This window comes from Palaemon carinicauda, unplaced genomic scaffold (genome assembly GCF_036898095.1).
Source record: "Palaemon carinicauda isolate YSFRI2023 unplaced genomic scaffold, ASM3689809v2 scaffold318, whole genome shotgun sequence".
NCBI classification, from domain to species: domain Eukaryota; kingdom Metazoa; phylum Arthropoda; class Malacostraca; order Decapoda; family Palaemonidae; genus Palaemon; species Palaemon carinicauda.
This window is the reverse complement of record NW_027170850.1, coordinates 29,503-45,357: the sequence shown is the minus strand read 5'-3', so window position 1 is coordinate 45,357 and position 15,855 is coordinate 29,503. Positions and strand designations below refer to the sequence as shown.

The following is a 15,855-nucleotide window of genomic DNA, read 5'->3' as shown; positions in this document are numbered from 1 at the left end:
ATCTTCGGGATGGCTGAGATCATCCAATACTCTCACATATAGCTTTGAATGCAAATACCTCCCAACCACTACACCTTCTCCAATTCATCAAAGCAGGGCAGCAATAGCAAATATATAACCATCCGTGCCAGCAGCTATACTGGATGTGGAAACATCCAAGCCAAAGGAAAAAGAAAAATTAATAAATACATATATATATATAATAGGGGAAACCTTTCTCGTGGAGTTGGTAAAGCAACACGAAAAAAAGTTTATAAAATCAGGACAAGGTCGAATTAATATTGAAAGAAAAAGATGATTGATTGATTGATTTAAGGTTTTCAGGCATCCTGACATCTAAGGTCATTGACGCCGAAGAAAAAGATAAGAGAAATTTAGATTCGAACTGGGGGAGCAATTTCCCCAAGTTCAAGAGCCCTCTTGCCCATCAAGTGTGCCGTGCTGAAGCTCAATGACTTTATCAAGGCATTCTCTCATTGAGAGGGCTCCTGGTTTTAGAATAAATAGCACGGCTGAAGCTCAATGACTTCATCAAGGCTTTCTCTCATTAAGAGGGCTCCTGGTTTTAGAATAAATAGCACGGCTGAAGCTCAATGACTTCATCAAGGCTTTCTCTCATTAAGAGGGCCCCTGGTTTTAGAATAAATAGCAAATGAATTCCAGTAAGTTTCAATAAAATAATGGCACATATAAATCAAGAGATTTTTAGACAAAAACTGGATTTTCTTACAAATAAAATGGTAACAGAATAAATTTTGACAATTGGTATCCCTTTCCAGTAATAAGGGTGAAGACACCCAAGGGTTTGTGAACAGACCAATTATAAATACTCCACATTTAGACACATTATTGATTTGAAACAATCTTTTGTAATGAGTATGAAGTTATACTGTATTTTGTTTTAAAAAAATACAGTAAAACTTCATACTTGCTGGTCTTAAGACCACACTAAACTTTAAATTGATTGAAGGCAATGAGTTTACATAGAAATTAAAAGACAACTGAACCCAAAATGCGGTGCTTAAGAAAAAAAAAAAAATATCAAGCCAATGTCTTATTTCAAATTTCACATTCAGTGATGAGAAAATTTTTACCCATGCTTTTTGGGTAAAAAAAAAAAGCTTAAATTCTTCTCGATGCAAATGACGTAAGGATACTCTTGAGATTATGAAATTCACTTCTAATCTTGATAGTCACATCAACTCGAATTTTTCCTGATGCAAATTTTTTAAACAATCTTGATACTTTGAAATTCATTTTCTTTCTTGATTGATTGATAGTCAGATCAACTCGAATAAGACGTACTGCATTGCAGACCGTGAAGAATTACCTGTAGAAATAAATTAAGTATTAAAAACATTGACTTTTTTGTTCATTCAACATCAAATTCACTTATTACTAAGCTAAGCAAAAAACCAGATCACAATGAAGAAGAAAGCAAAGCAAGTTATTTTACTACAACATTTAAATACATGAGAATAAATACTAAAAAAAATCCTAGCTATATCTACAAATGAATGAATAATTACATACATACATACACTAAGGCACTTCCCCAAATTTTGGGGGGTTGCCGACATCAAACAAATTTAACAAAAAAGGGGACGTCTCCTCTCTCTGTTCCTCCCAGCCTGACAAGGGACTCAATCGAGTTCGGCTGGTACTGCTAGGGTGGCACAGCCCACCCCACCCTCCCACATTATGAATAATTAGTAATTAAAAATTGAAAAACAATGGTGGTTACAATTTCATTAAACTGAAAGACAAAAAGGCCTAAAATGGAAAAAAAAAACCACATTCAATACTTGACGACTTTCAACAAAACACCTCGACAGGATTGCAATTGGATATATAGAATCTAGCCCATATGAAGCACAAAGAGGCAAGACAGCAGGGTGGGAGAAAGAAAGCTGGTATAATAAAGTAGAAACACCTAAAAATAATAAAGTAGAAGCGCCTAGAGTCCGACGGCAAAAAAGACAAAACTAAATTAGGGCACAGGAGCTTTCAAAAGCAAGTAAAATGAAGGGACTCGATAGTTGATGCTGAAATTTATTAATAAAACTACAGTTTAGGAAATCATTTCTCCAATTCTATTATCTGTCACTATATACTGTGGCCGCGGGGGCATATAAAAATTAGAATAGCGCCAACGTTATCCCTGCGTGTCGTAAGAGGCGACTAAAAGGGACGGGATGAGGGGGCTGGGAACCCCCTCTCCTGTATCTACATCCTGTGAGACAGCAACAAAGAGATGAAGCTGGGGGGAGAGTGACTGCTCCCCGCACTCTAGTTTTGGGTAGTTTCATTTGTTGATGTCGGCTACCCCCCAAAATTGGGGGAAGTGCCTTGGTATATGTATGTATGTATGTATATACTGGCTGCTGGAAGATGCCCAGTACAGTATCATAAAATACTCTTCACTAAACAATGAAATTGCTTGTTGAATTATCTCACGTTCTTATCTAGCCATCTACGTATTGTGCGCAGAAGTAGCAAATGGATGCCGCAAGTAGTCACTTCAAAACAATGCTGTCAAAACTTGCAGTACTTCAGTACTGTTTGTTACCTATGCACTGCAGTAAAGGTTACAGTACTATACAGTCTGAGTACCTTTAGCCGCACTTTGCATTGTTCAAACCTGATGAAAATTAACATGTTCAGCAATTGGCCTTTAGTAAATTCATTAATAACCAACATGAAAACACAAAATGACAGACTAGGATAGGTTATGAGGAAATGGGTTTGTGTGCACTGAAGGCAGAAATTTCAGAACACGACTGAATTATGACTACGTTTACACCTCCAAGAACCGCTCGGTTTAACTTCCTTTCTTACAATTACGTTTTACACCATCAATTGCTGTAATTGTGTCCTTTTTTGTACCTCTTCCGGTATATCTAGGGTGCCACAATTTTGCCAATTGGCCCCCTGAAAAGCAATAGTCTGACATAAACATTGCCAGACTCAAAACTGTGCCCTTCCCATCACAGGATCGAATGAACTGCGGCTGCATATATTCCCGCACGACTACTGTACGTTAAGCATGTTTTCAGTAATTCTGTCAATTACTTTAACCCTTTTACCCCAAAAGGCCGTACTGGTACATTTCACAATAGCCATCCCTTTACCCCCATGGACGTACAGGTACGTCCTTGCAAAAAAATGTTAGAAAAATTTATTTTTTCATATTTTTGATAATTTTTTTTGAGAAAATTCAGGCATTTTCCAAGAGAATGAGACCAAGCTGACCTCTCTATGACAAAAATTAAGGCTGTTAGAGCAATCTAAAAAAAAATATACTGCAAAATGTGCTGGGAAAAAAATAACACCCTGGGGGTTAAGGGTTGGAAATTTCCAAATAGCCTGGGGGTAAAAGGGTTAAAGTAGATTTATGCACATCATAATAATCTAATGAAAATTGTACTTTTTTTTTATCTTTCCACAGCAGTCTATTCTAAATTGGTTTGCTACAGTCATTGGGTCCCCTGGTTACATAGTGCTACTCATCCAGTAGTTACGATGACAATACCAACCCTCATTCACAAATATACCAGTCCCCTGGTTACATAGTGCTACTCATCCAGTAGTTACGATGACAATACCAACCCTCATTCACAAATATACCAGTCCCCTGGTTACATAGTGCTACTCATCCAGTAGTTACGATGACAATACCAACCCTCATTCACAAATATACCAGTCCCCTGGTTACATAGTGCTACTCATCCAGTAGTTACGATGACAATACCAACCCTCATTCACAAATATACCAGTCCCCTGGTTACATAGTGCTACTCATCCAGTAGTTACGATGACAATACCAACCCTCATTCACAAAAATACCAATCAATTCAAATGGTTTTCTATGATAGTACATATTACACTATCACCAGGCTTCAAAATCCTACCTTACAATTTGTAATATACCTATTAAATGCTTTCAAGTACCTGACAACTCAATTCCTTGAACCACAATGACTAAGAATTATATTCTAAGTTTCCTTACCATAAGCAGATATTACAGCTATAAAGGTCAACAGTGGTACCAATTTATGTGAGGAATTTGATGACATAAGCATGTGAATTATAGTACAGTTGGATGTATAAATTTTGGTACGCATCATGACAGGCTAGACATATCCAGTAACATGACAAATTCGTAATACAAACCTTTAGTTATTTATATATGAAAGGGATTTTGACGAAGGAAAAATCTATTTCTGGACGAGGAACCTGTGTCGCCCAGTGAAACGCTCCTTATAGCACCATTTCAAAGTCATAAATACTGCTAAATATACCAGAGAAAAAAGATGCATGGAATGCCAGGAATAAACCCAGCTCGCTCACTCTAATCGAGTGTCGGTACAGTAACTGGGTCTTGTTAGAACCACGACCAAAGGTCCCTCACCAGTTAGTCCTCTCCTTCCTCAATATCCCTCGATACACGAGGTGCCGTTCTACATCCGACTACTGCCCGCTACTACGACTACCCTCACCCCATCCCGTACCTTTCCCAAATATATCTTTCGGCAAAGCTGGAAGGAAGCCAATTAGACTTTTCAGTGGGAGGTGGCAACCCTAGCCATTACTTGGGTAGGGGGCTACCGGTGATACCAGCCACCTGTACATAACTCACGGAGTGATGAGCTAGTCACTTTTTCTTCTTGGTTTGTAGAGAGCGGACGTCTCCTCTCTCTCCTTCTCAAGGCTCCCACAGACACTGATGAAAATTGTTGTTTTACACTCATTTTACACTAACTTTCTCTTTCTCAAGTGTGATTGTGCTTAGTTGATGATGTGTACATGCCCTGGTTCCGGAGATAGTACTTGCGGGACCTTCACATCGTCGGTAGACACCGACCCACATTCTTTGTGAGTAACCTTGAAATACAGCAATGTAATGCTAAAACAATGGTTCTAATTCCCAAACTATAGGTATATACTAATTTCCATTCCACTTGATTATAAATATCTAATTGAACTCCAGAAGGCAAGAGAGGAGTTGGAAGATCCTGGCCTACATGACTGAGGACTGTGAAGCACGAGGTAGAAGATGATGAATGGAGATGTGTCGATTTAAATGCTGAAGATAGAGATGACTGGCAAAATCTAACCAAGGCACTTTGCGTCAATAGGCGTAGTAGGAGATAGTGATGATGATGATTGTATGCTATCTTTTAATAAACATTCCGATACCAATTCATAAAAGATCTTTAGTCAGTGAGATATTGCTTCCTACATTGTTGCAGTGCCCGATATACACCAAGGGGCTCCAACAGGGAAAATAACCCAGTGAGGAACAGAAATTAGTTAATAAATAAACTATATATGAAGTAACAAATACTAAATTAAATAAAATACCTTAAAATTAGTAATAGCTTTAAAATAGATCTTTCATATATGAACTATAGAATTTTGTGAAGTCAAAGAAAGGTCTTTGTTCATTCGCTGTTTATACAAAAGTTGACAAGTGATCGCACGCGTCTTAACAATAATTCGCCTTTGGATTAGATTGAAGACAGCCCCCTCCAAACAATAAAAAAAACATTTCTTCAAAGGGTTACACATTATTAGTATAAATACTATAACCTAGGTCTTGTTTAGTTAAGGGGATTGCTCAAGTTTTAGGTGTGCACTATAAAGAAAAGTTAATGAAAGCAAATCGTGTTACGGACATGTTGATGATCTAGAGCACACTGCAATCCTTTTTTAAACGTCTCTCAAGTTACTTACGAGATGATTTTCCAATGTTCTTCACTTATTCTATGTAATATGAAGGGGATTAACAATGTGATAATGATGACAACCCTGCTTATTTGACACCATTTTGGTAGTCATATAGGTTCTCTCGTTCTTTTTGTATACGAAATCACTACTGTACCGTAATAGCCAGCGGACATGAAGGTGCCGCAACGGCGCCCTTCACGGTCTGGACAAAGTGGCATGGTTGGACCTCACGGGTAGGAACACCTGAAAGAGAAAAAGAGAAAAGAAATTAATTCCAGCTAGCTAAGGTTAACTGGAGAGTGAGACACGTCTACACTATACTGAGCCGAAATAAAAAGTGACGGTCGGTCACCAGTGAGGGTGGGAGCAGTGGGTGAACACCCCCCCCCCCAACTAGCAGGTTAGTTAACCCTTTTACCCCCAAACTCTGGAAATTTCCAAACCTTCACCCCCAAGGGGTTATTTTTTCCCCAGCACATTTTGCAGTATATTTTTTTTTAAATTGCTCTAACAGCCTTAATTTTTGTCATACAGAGGTCAGGTTGGTCTCATTCTCTTGGAAAATGCCTGAATTTTCTCAAAAGATTATCAAAAATATGAAAAAAAAAATTTTTGTAACATTTTTTTGCAAGGACGTACCGGTACGTCCATTGGGGTAAAGGAAGAAGTTTTGTGAAACGTACCAGTACGTCCTTTGGGGGTAAAAGGGTTAAACCCTGGTTAACTTTAGTTTTGACTAGTTTTCAGCTCCGCCAAAATAATGTTAGGTTAAAGAGCGGAAAGTTTGTATCTCGCGTCGGGACAACTCCTGCTAGAAAAAAATCTATAGCTAAAAACAAAACAAATCACTGAAAAGGACAAATTCATTGATAATTTGTATTTTTCCCTAACTAATACAGACCTAGAGTTATTTATGTGGATGATCTTTCAGCATAGCTGGAAGGTAGCCATTAGATTTAAACTGCGAGGTGGCAAGCCTGCCTACCACTTGAGCGGTAGGGTGGGGGTAGCTGGGGGGGAACTATAGCAGCTCCAGTCAAGATAGATGATAACCTCTGGGGTAAAGGAACATGTTCCTTTAGACTTGAAGAAAGGTCCGGACTAATAGGTACATTAGCGAACCTATTAGGAGAGCAGAAGAGGACTCATCGCTTGAGTGCGCATGCACACCAAGACGCAATACCTCCTGAAGCTTCTCCTTTGATGGGGAACACGTCAACCACAAGGAGGGCCACAGTAGACGAACAGCATCGTCTGAGAGGTACTCCCCTGTGGATGGCTCCCTCACTGCCTCTCTAGGGGAGACAATGGGAGGAGACCCCAAACGAGGTTGTCCCAGCATTACCAGGGTGCCACTCGTACTTGACTTCTTCCACTTCGAGTATTACCCCAAACGGAGAGAATCCATTTTAAACTTCTTTTTCTGCCCACCAAACCTCACCCACTGGGAGGGAGAACACTCCCAGCACACTACAAGGAGATTCCTTCTAATACAATTAACCTCGGCACTAAGGAGAGACACTGTGTTGATCTGGCTCCTCTGAGGACACGAGAGTGCTGTACCGGCGCCCTTCACGGCCTGGAAAAAGTGGCATGGTTGGACCTCACAGGTAGGAACACCTGAAAGAGAAAAAGAGAAAAGAAATTAATTCCAGCTAGCTTAGGTTAACTGGAGAGTGAGACACGTCTACATTATACTGAGCCGAAATAAAAAGTGACTGATAGTCACCAGTGAGTGTGTGGAGCAGTGGGTGAACACACCCCCGTCAACTAGCAGGTTAGTTAAACCCTGGTTAACTTTGACTAGTTTTCAGCTCAGCCGAAATAATGTTAGGTCAAAGAGCGGAAGGTTTGTATCTTGCGTCGGGACAACTAATGTTCATATAAAACCCCTGCTAGAAAAAATCTATAGCTAAAAACAAAACAAATCACTGAAAAGGACAAATTCATTGATAATTTGTATTTTTCCCTAATACAGACCTAGAGTTATTTATGTGGATGATCTTTCAGCATAGCTGGAAGGTAGCCATTAGATTTAAACTGCGAGGTGGTAAGCCTGCCTACCACTTGAACGGTAGGGTGGGGGTAGGTGGGGGGGAACTATAGCAGCTCCAGTCAAGATAGATGATAACCTCTGGGGTAAAGGAACATGTTCCTTTAGACGTGAAGAAAGGTCCGGACTAATAGGTACATTAGCGAACCTATTAGGAGAGCAGAAGAGGACTCATCGCTTGAGTGCGCATGCACACCAAGACGCAATACCTCCTGAAGCTTCTCCTTTGATGGGGAACACGTCAACCACAAGGAGGGCCACAGTAGACGAACAGCATCGTCTGAGAGGTACTCCCCTGTGGATGGCTCCCTCACTGCCTCTCTAGGGGAGACAATGGGAGGAGACCCCAAACGAGGTTGTCCCAGCGTTACCAGGGTGCCACTCGTACTCGACTTCTTCCACTTCGAGTATTACCCCAAACGGAGAGATTCCATTTTAAACTTTTTCTGCCCACCAAACCTCACCCACTGGGAGGGAGAACACTCCCAGCACACTACAAGGAGATTCCTTCTAATACGATTAACCTCGGCACGAAGGACAGACACTGTGTTGATCTGGCTCCTCCGAGGACACGAGAGTGCTGTACCGGCGCCCTTCACGGCCTGGACAAAGTGGCATGGTTGGACCTCACAGGTAGGAACACCTGAAAGAGAAAAAGAGAAAAGAAATTAATTCCAGCTAGCTTAGGTTAACTGGAGAGTGAGACACGTCTACATTATACTGAGCCGAAATAAAAAGTGACTGATAGTCACCAGTGAGTGTGGAGCAGTGGGTGAACACACCCCCGTCAACTAGCAGGTTAGTTAAACCCTGGTTAACTTTGACTAGTTTTCAGCTCAGCCAAAATAATGTTAGGTCAAAGAGCGGAAGGTTTGTATCTTGCGTCGGGACAACTTATGTTCATATAAAACCCCTGCTAGAAAAAATCTATGGCTAAAAACAAAACAAATTACTGAAAAGGACAAATTCATAATTTGTATTTTTCCCTAATACAGACCTAGAGTTATTTATGTGGATTATCTTTCAGCATAGCTGGAAGGTAGCCATTAGATTTCAACTGCGAGGTGGTAAGCCTGCCTACCACTTGAGCGGTAGGGTGGGGGTAGCTGGGGGGGAACTATAGCAGCTCCAGTCAAGATAGATGATAACCTCTGGGGTAAAGGAACATGTTCCTTTAGACGTGAAGAAAGGTCCGGACTAATAGGTACATTAGCGAACCTATTAGGAGAGAGAGCAGGAGAGGACTCAGCGCTTCCGTGCGTACGCACGCTCAAACGCAAGACCTCCTATAGCTTCTCCTTTGATGGGGAACCCGTCAACCCCAAGGAGGGCCACAGCAAACGAACAGCGTCGTATGAGAGGGACTCCCCCGTGGAGGGCTCCCTCACTGCCTCTCTAGGAGAGACAATGGGAGGAGACTCCAACCTAGGCTATCCGTGCGTTACCAGGGCGCCACTCATACTAGACTTCCTCAACTTCGAGGCTGACCCCGAAGGGAGAGAATCCTTTTAAACTACTACTTCCGCATACCAAACCTCACACACTGGGAAGGGCATCCACTCCCGACACACACTAAACTTCAAACACGAGTGACTTCGGTACAAAGGACAGAGAGTGAAAGGATCATTCTCCTCCGAGGACATGAAGGTGCCGCAACGGCACCCGTCACGGCCTGGACAAAGTGGCGTGGTTGGACCTCACAGGCAGGCTCACCTGAAACAGAAAAAGAGAAAAGAAATTTGTTCCAGTCAGTTTAGGTTAACAAGCAATGATGTAGGGATCACCATGTACCGTAGATCGTACTCTGAAATGAGAAAAAATAAACATTTCTTTAAAATAACTTTAATAAATTAAAAAAACAAAATGGTGGTAGCTAGAACACAATTATTAAGATTAAACTTTTCTGGATTAAGTTCTGAAAAAAAAAATGTAAAAAAAAATTATTAGGTTTCCTGAAAAAGATATAAATTCTACCTGCAAAAATTACATATAAAGACGACTCTGATGATAACGACGAAGACTTAGACGAACTCAATGACGAACACTTAGACGAACTCAATGACGATGACTTAGACGAACTTAATGACGATGACTTAAGACGAACTCAATGACGATGACTTTGACTAAGACTTCAATATGAAGATAACATCAACTCCGATAACTTCAACGACGACCTTGTTTGTAGCATGCATTTTGAAATGCATCCACCTAAAAGAAACTTGATGCACCTTTAGTCGAACCACATGGTCCTACAAAATGGGAGGAATAAATGTGGTTGAGGAATGAAGCTGGTGTTTGTAAAACACTAGCATTCCACGAAGGCAAACCTCTTCCTTCCCACTAGGTCATATTGAAATATCCCACCCGGAGATATTTTTCTCCTTTTGTTCCTACTCTAACCCTCCACTAGAGTAGGACACTCATCTTCTTGCAAGCACAGATAGTGGAGTTTGTGTGCTAAAACCACACATCTTCTGGCAAGTCACATTATAGTGGCAATCGTGTGCTTAAATCAGACATCTTCTAACAGTTCACATATTTTGGATTTTTCTAGTCATGACTGGGGGATTCCAGGACCCCCTATGAATGCAGTGCATTGAAGTATATCATATCGGAACAAATTGTCATTTATAAAATATCACTTCTATCATTTTGTAGATCATACTCTGAAAGACAAAAAAAATAAATTAACTATACAGTAACACAATAATGAAGAACATTTTCTTCCAAATAAAGTTCTCCAACGAATCATACTAAAAAATACCAGCATTATAGAACAGGCTAATATATAAATCAGCCTTCAACACAATGTTTGGGTTAAAACGCCCTATTCTTTATTTTATAGATAGCCCTTTTCTTAAAGCCTTTCAAGAGCTTTGGAACACTAATTGCAAGATTCTGCAATGTCTTCTGGGAGAGTTTATCGCAGGTACTCCTAATACCTCACGGTAGGTCTGCAACTGGTTAATCACTTGAAGGATGACCTTAGGTCACACCCTTAGAGGGTTCCATTACGTTCGTTTCTCACGTTCCTCAGGAGTCTGGCCTTCCTGGCGAGGATTCCCGACCTAAATCCCAGGGTAAACAGAGTGGGAACGGGGAGTAGCTTACAGGCGTTTCCCGATGTTCCGAATGGAATAAGTTGAGTGATGGCGAAAACCTTCATAAAATATCCTTTCCAACATGCGATGATGCTGGGATCACCATGTACAGTAGATCGTACTCTGAAATGAGAAGTAACACATATTTCTTATATAAAGTTTAATAAATTAAAAAAACAAGTGGTGGTAGCTAAAACCCAATTCAATTTTTCCGGATTAAGTTCTGAAAAAAAAAAAATGTATAAAATAAACTTATATTTCCTGAAAAAGATATAAATTCTACAAGCAAAAATTACATATGAAGACGACGACTGATAATAACGACGAAGTCTCTGATGAATTCGATGACAACTAAGAAATATGGTAACATCAACGACGACCTTGTTTGTAGCATGCATTCAGAAATGCATCCACCCAGAAGAGAAACTTGATGCACCTTTAGTCGAACCACATGGTCCAATAAAATGGGAGGAATAAATGTGGTTGAGGAATGAAGTTGGTGTTTGTAAAACACTAGCATTCCACGAAGGCAAACCTCTTCCTTCCCACTAGGTCATATCGAAATATCCCTGCCAGAGATATTTTTCTCCTTTTGTTCCTACTCTAACCCTCCACTAGAGTAGGAGACACATCTTCTGGCATGAACAGATAATGGAGTTCTTGTGCTAAAACCACACATCTTTTGGCAGATCACATAGCGGCAATTGTTTGCTTAAATCAGACATCATCTAGCAGATCACATGATAGCTTGAATTTTTCTAGTCAAGACTAGGAGATTCCAGGACCTCCTAAGTATGCAGTGCATTAAAGTATACCATATCGGAACAAATGATCATTTACAAAATAATGCTTTCATTTCTATCATTTTGTAGATAATACTCTGAAAGAAAAAATAGTAAATTAACTACAGTATAACACAATTATGAAGAACATTTTCTTCCGAATAAAGTCCTCCGAAATCATACTAAAAAATACCAGCATTATAGAACAGGCTAATATATAAATCAGCCTTCAACACAAAGTTTGGGTTAAAACGCCCTATTCTTTATTTTATAGATAGCCCTTTTCTTAAAACCTTTCATGAGCTTTGGAACACTAATTGCACGATTCTGCAATGTCTTCTGGGAAAGTTTATCGCAGGTACTCCTAATACCTCACAGTACGTCTGCAACTGGTTAATCTTTTGCAGGATGACCTTAAGTCACATCCATAACGTTCGTTTCTCACGTTCCTCAGGAGTCTTGTCCTTCCTGGCGAGGATTCCCGACCTAAATCCCAGGGTTAAAAAGAGTGGGAACGCAGAGCAGCTTACAGGCGTTTCCCGATGTTCCGAATGGAATAAGTTGAGTGATGGCGAAAACCTTCATAAAATATCCTTTCCAACATGTAATGATGCTGGGATCACCATGTACAGTAGATCGTAGTCTGAAATGAGAAGCAACACATATTTCTTATATAGTTTAATAAATTAAAAAAACAAGTGGTGGTAGCTAAAACTATTAGGAAAATTCAATTTTTCCAAATTAAGTTCTGAAAAAAAAAGGTAAAAAAAAAATTATAAGATTTCCTGAAAAAGATAAAAATTCTACAAGCAAAAATTACATATGAAGACGACTCTGATGATAACGACGGCAATGTCACTGTCCCTTGGTCCTGCCACTCATGAGCTACCTTAAAAATAAAATAGAATAAAAAAAAAAAAAAAACCTGGCAAGACTTACCTCACAAAATTGAGAGACCAACTAGTGCCACACCTTAAAGGATAGATTAGCAACCAATTAAAAAACCTTTGATTAAAGTTTAGAGTTGATAAACTCATGATAAACACCAAGTAAAGCATTTTCAGTTGAAACCAAAAAGGTAAGTATCACACCAGCTTGTCAGCCGTTGTAAACAACACAGTTAACAAAATATGACAAATTCGTAGATAATTTGTATTTTCCCTAATACAAACCGGTAGTTAACTATATATGGCTGTCTATATCTTGGGCAAAGACGATAGGTAGGTGCCAATTAGACTTTAGGAGCCAGGTGGCAACTTTACCCATAGCTTGGGTAGGGGGTAGCCAGTGGTACACAAAACCATCCCATCCGACGACAGGATAACCACGCTGAGAAAGGTCGTAAGATCTTTTTTCAAGACGACAAGAAATCCCAGCCCAAAAGTGGCTACGTCTCCTCACAAACCTTTCATTCCTGGCCAGTCTAGTTCCTAACGGCCGCCTTAACATTTCATCTCTCCAGTGGCGCAGTGAGTCCAATTGCAATCAGGCATTTGATTCCCCACACATTCTGATCCCAATGGGACCAGAAAAATAGACAGACCTCGAGTGGTGGGTGGCAGACGAGAATCTACGGAGGGTTATATATCTTCTCGTCCTCCCCCCGCACTTGATGCTGTTTTTCGACGCATTGAAAGAAGGGAGGGGCACCAACGTGCTACAAGCCAACACGACCTCAGGTCTCTTCTCAGAGTCAAAAAAGGACCTTCGCTTAAATCTCTCAAAGCATATAAGTAAGAATATGAGCACCTCAGTATTTCTATACCACCACCACCCCATAAAACACACACACCATTCCACTTCTGGAGTACTACAAAATATGCATTGTCACTCCACTGGACTTTTTCTACATTTGAACATGACAATTCGTTTTCTGACACTTTGGTTTTATCAGTTTCTTATAACCGAGGAGTAATCTTGTATGGCCTACCACACTTCGGGTTTGACCGAGGCAGGTTCTGTTCCCCCTCATCACTAAAACATTTCACGAGCCACTCAACTCTTCCTTCGATTCCCGTTGACAATGGCCCCCCACGCACAAAAAATATGAACCAGTTATTAAATAAATCTTTATTATTTTTTCCATTTTAGTACCTATATTGGTTAGAAAAATGGATCCAATGGTCGTTTTAGGAAATAAAACCCTATTTAGGGCACAGCACCTCAAAATAAAAAGGATCACCAGGTCCTTGTTGAGTTTTTTTTGTCAGAAATTGTGTACTTTCTGCATTGACTACTAAATTCAATAACTTATAAACTAGGTTAAGACTTTCAAAAGCAAATAACTCAAAAAATACTTGGCAATTACTGCTAACATCTAATGAAAGCAAAGAGCGCAAAAAATTTAGATATAAAAAAAACCTGAAATAGAAAATAAGTTTGGTGATGCGTAGTATCGGCTAAAAAAAAAAAAAAAAAAAAAGTCTCACACTTCCATCATGTTCATTAGACAAAATATTTCTACCACAAATAATCACAGATATTTCATTTACCTAAACATGATAAAACAATAAGTTACATCATTGAATGTGTGTTTTGCACCAAAACCTTTTCTCTAGTATGAATGGCAAGGCTACTGCCAGAATTCTTGGTACTCATGAAAAAAAACTTACACTGGGAAGAAAATCTCAACAGCAAGGTTTCTCTGGTATGTCCCTGACTAGGGTTCGAGTCCCACTCAAGCTCCTTAGTTTCCTTGTTAGCTGCAACCTCATCATCCTTAGCTAAGGATAGGGGGTTTGGGAGAGCTTTAAGTCAATCTGCCGAGTCATCACCAGCCATTACCTGGCCCTCCTTGATTCTTGCTTGGGTGGAGGGGGGCTTGGGGTCAGTCTCTAAGCCAATGTCACTGTCCCTTGGTCCTGCCATTCATGAGCTACCTTAAAAATAAAATAGAATAAAAAAACCTGGCAAGACTTACCTCAATATTGAGAGACCAACTAGTGCCACACCTTGAAGGATAGATTAGTACCCAATTAAAAAACATTTGAATAGTTTAGAGTTGATAAAATCATGATAAACACCAAGTAAAGCATTTTATGTTTAATCAAAAAGGTAAGTATTACACCAGATTGTCAGCCATTGTATACAACACAGTTAACAAAATATGACAAACCTGTAGTTATTAATATACGCCTGTATCTTGGGCAAAGCCGATAGGTAGCCGCCAATTAGACTTTTGGAGCGAGGTGGTAACCTTACCCATAGCTTGGGTAGGGGGCAGCTAGTGGTACCTGTGGCAGCCTTATCACAGTATCAGCCACCCTTCCCCTGTCAGCCTCGTTCCCGCGGCATAAAAAAACTGAAAAATATGAACCAGTTAATAAAAGATTCTTAAATCCTTTTTAGAACTTATATTGGCTAGAACATTGGAATGACAAAGTCTATTAATAGCGGTTTCACCAATATTATACTATTATGCATAAGATTTTTCATAACTCTGACCATCCTTTACATTCAGATCTCCCTGGACAATTCTATCCTGTTCGTAATACTAGGCAGGCAGTTAATTCTAATAGCCAGGCCTTCTCCATCACGAGGCTCAATACTACGCAGTACTCTAGAAGTTTTATTCCAGCTGTTACCAAGTTGTGGAATGGTCTTCCTAATCGGGTGGCTGAATCAGTAGAACTTCAAAAGTTCAAAGTTGGAGCAAATGCTTTTTTGTTGACCAGGCAGACATGAGTCTTTTTATAGTTTATTTATGACATATTTGTTTTTGATGTTGTTAATAGTTTATACATGACATGTCTGTTTTGATGATGTTACTTATTTTAGAATGATTTATTGTTAAATTGTTCTCTTCATTTATTTATTTCCTTATTTCTTTCCTCACTGGGCTATTTTTCCCTGTTGGAGCCCCTGGGCTTATAGCATCTTGCTTTTCCAACTAGGGTTGTAGCTTGGATAGTAATAATAATAATAATAATAATAATAATAATAATAATAATAATAATAAATGCGAATGACATGGCTACTGCCAAAATGTTTGGTACTGAAAAAAAACTTCAGAGACCAAACTATTATTGGAGCAATGAAAAATCCCACACACTCACAAACACAAGTACCAAACAAAACCTTTGATTAAAGGTTAGTTTCTAAACACTAAGTTATGGATTCCATGTTGGAACCGATAAGGCGAATATTACATCAGCTTCTCGCCAGCCATTGTATACAACATGCTTAACAA

General features: G+C 39.6%; 1 long non-coding RNA gene across 1 annotated transcript; it reads right to left on the bottom strand.

The window, feature by feature from the left end:
• Positions 1 to 418: 418 nt before the first annotated feature.
• Positions 419 to 14,959, bottom strand: LOC137636519 (uncharacterized). The gene is made up of 3 exons (XR_011043125.1): positions 14,782 to 14,959; positions 14,279 to 14,545; positions 419 to 1,330 (listed from the first exon to the last, which is right to left on the bottom strand). It is a non-coding gene; the product is annotated as an uncharacterized lncRNA (long non-coding RNA).
• Between the last annotated feature and the right edge of the window lie 896 nt (positions 14,960 to 15,855).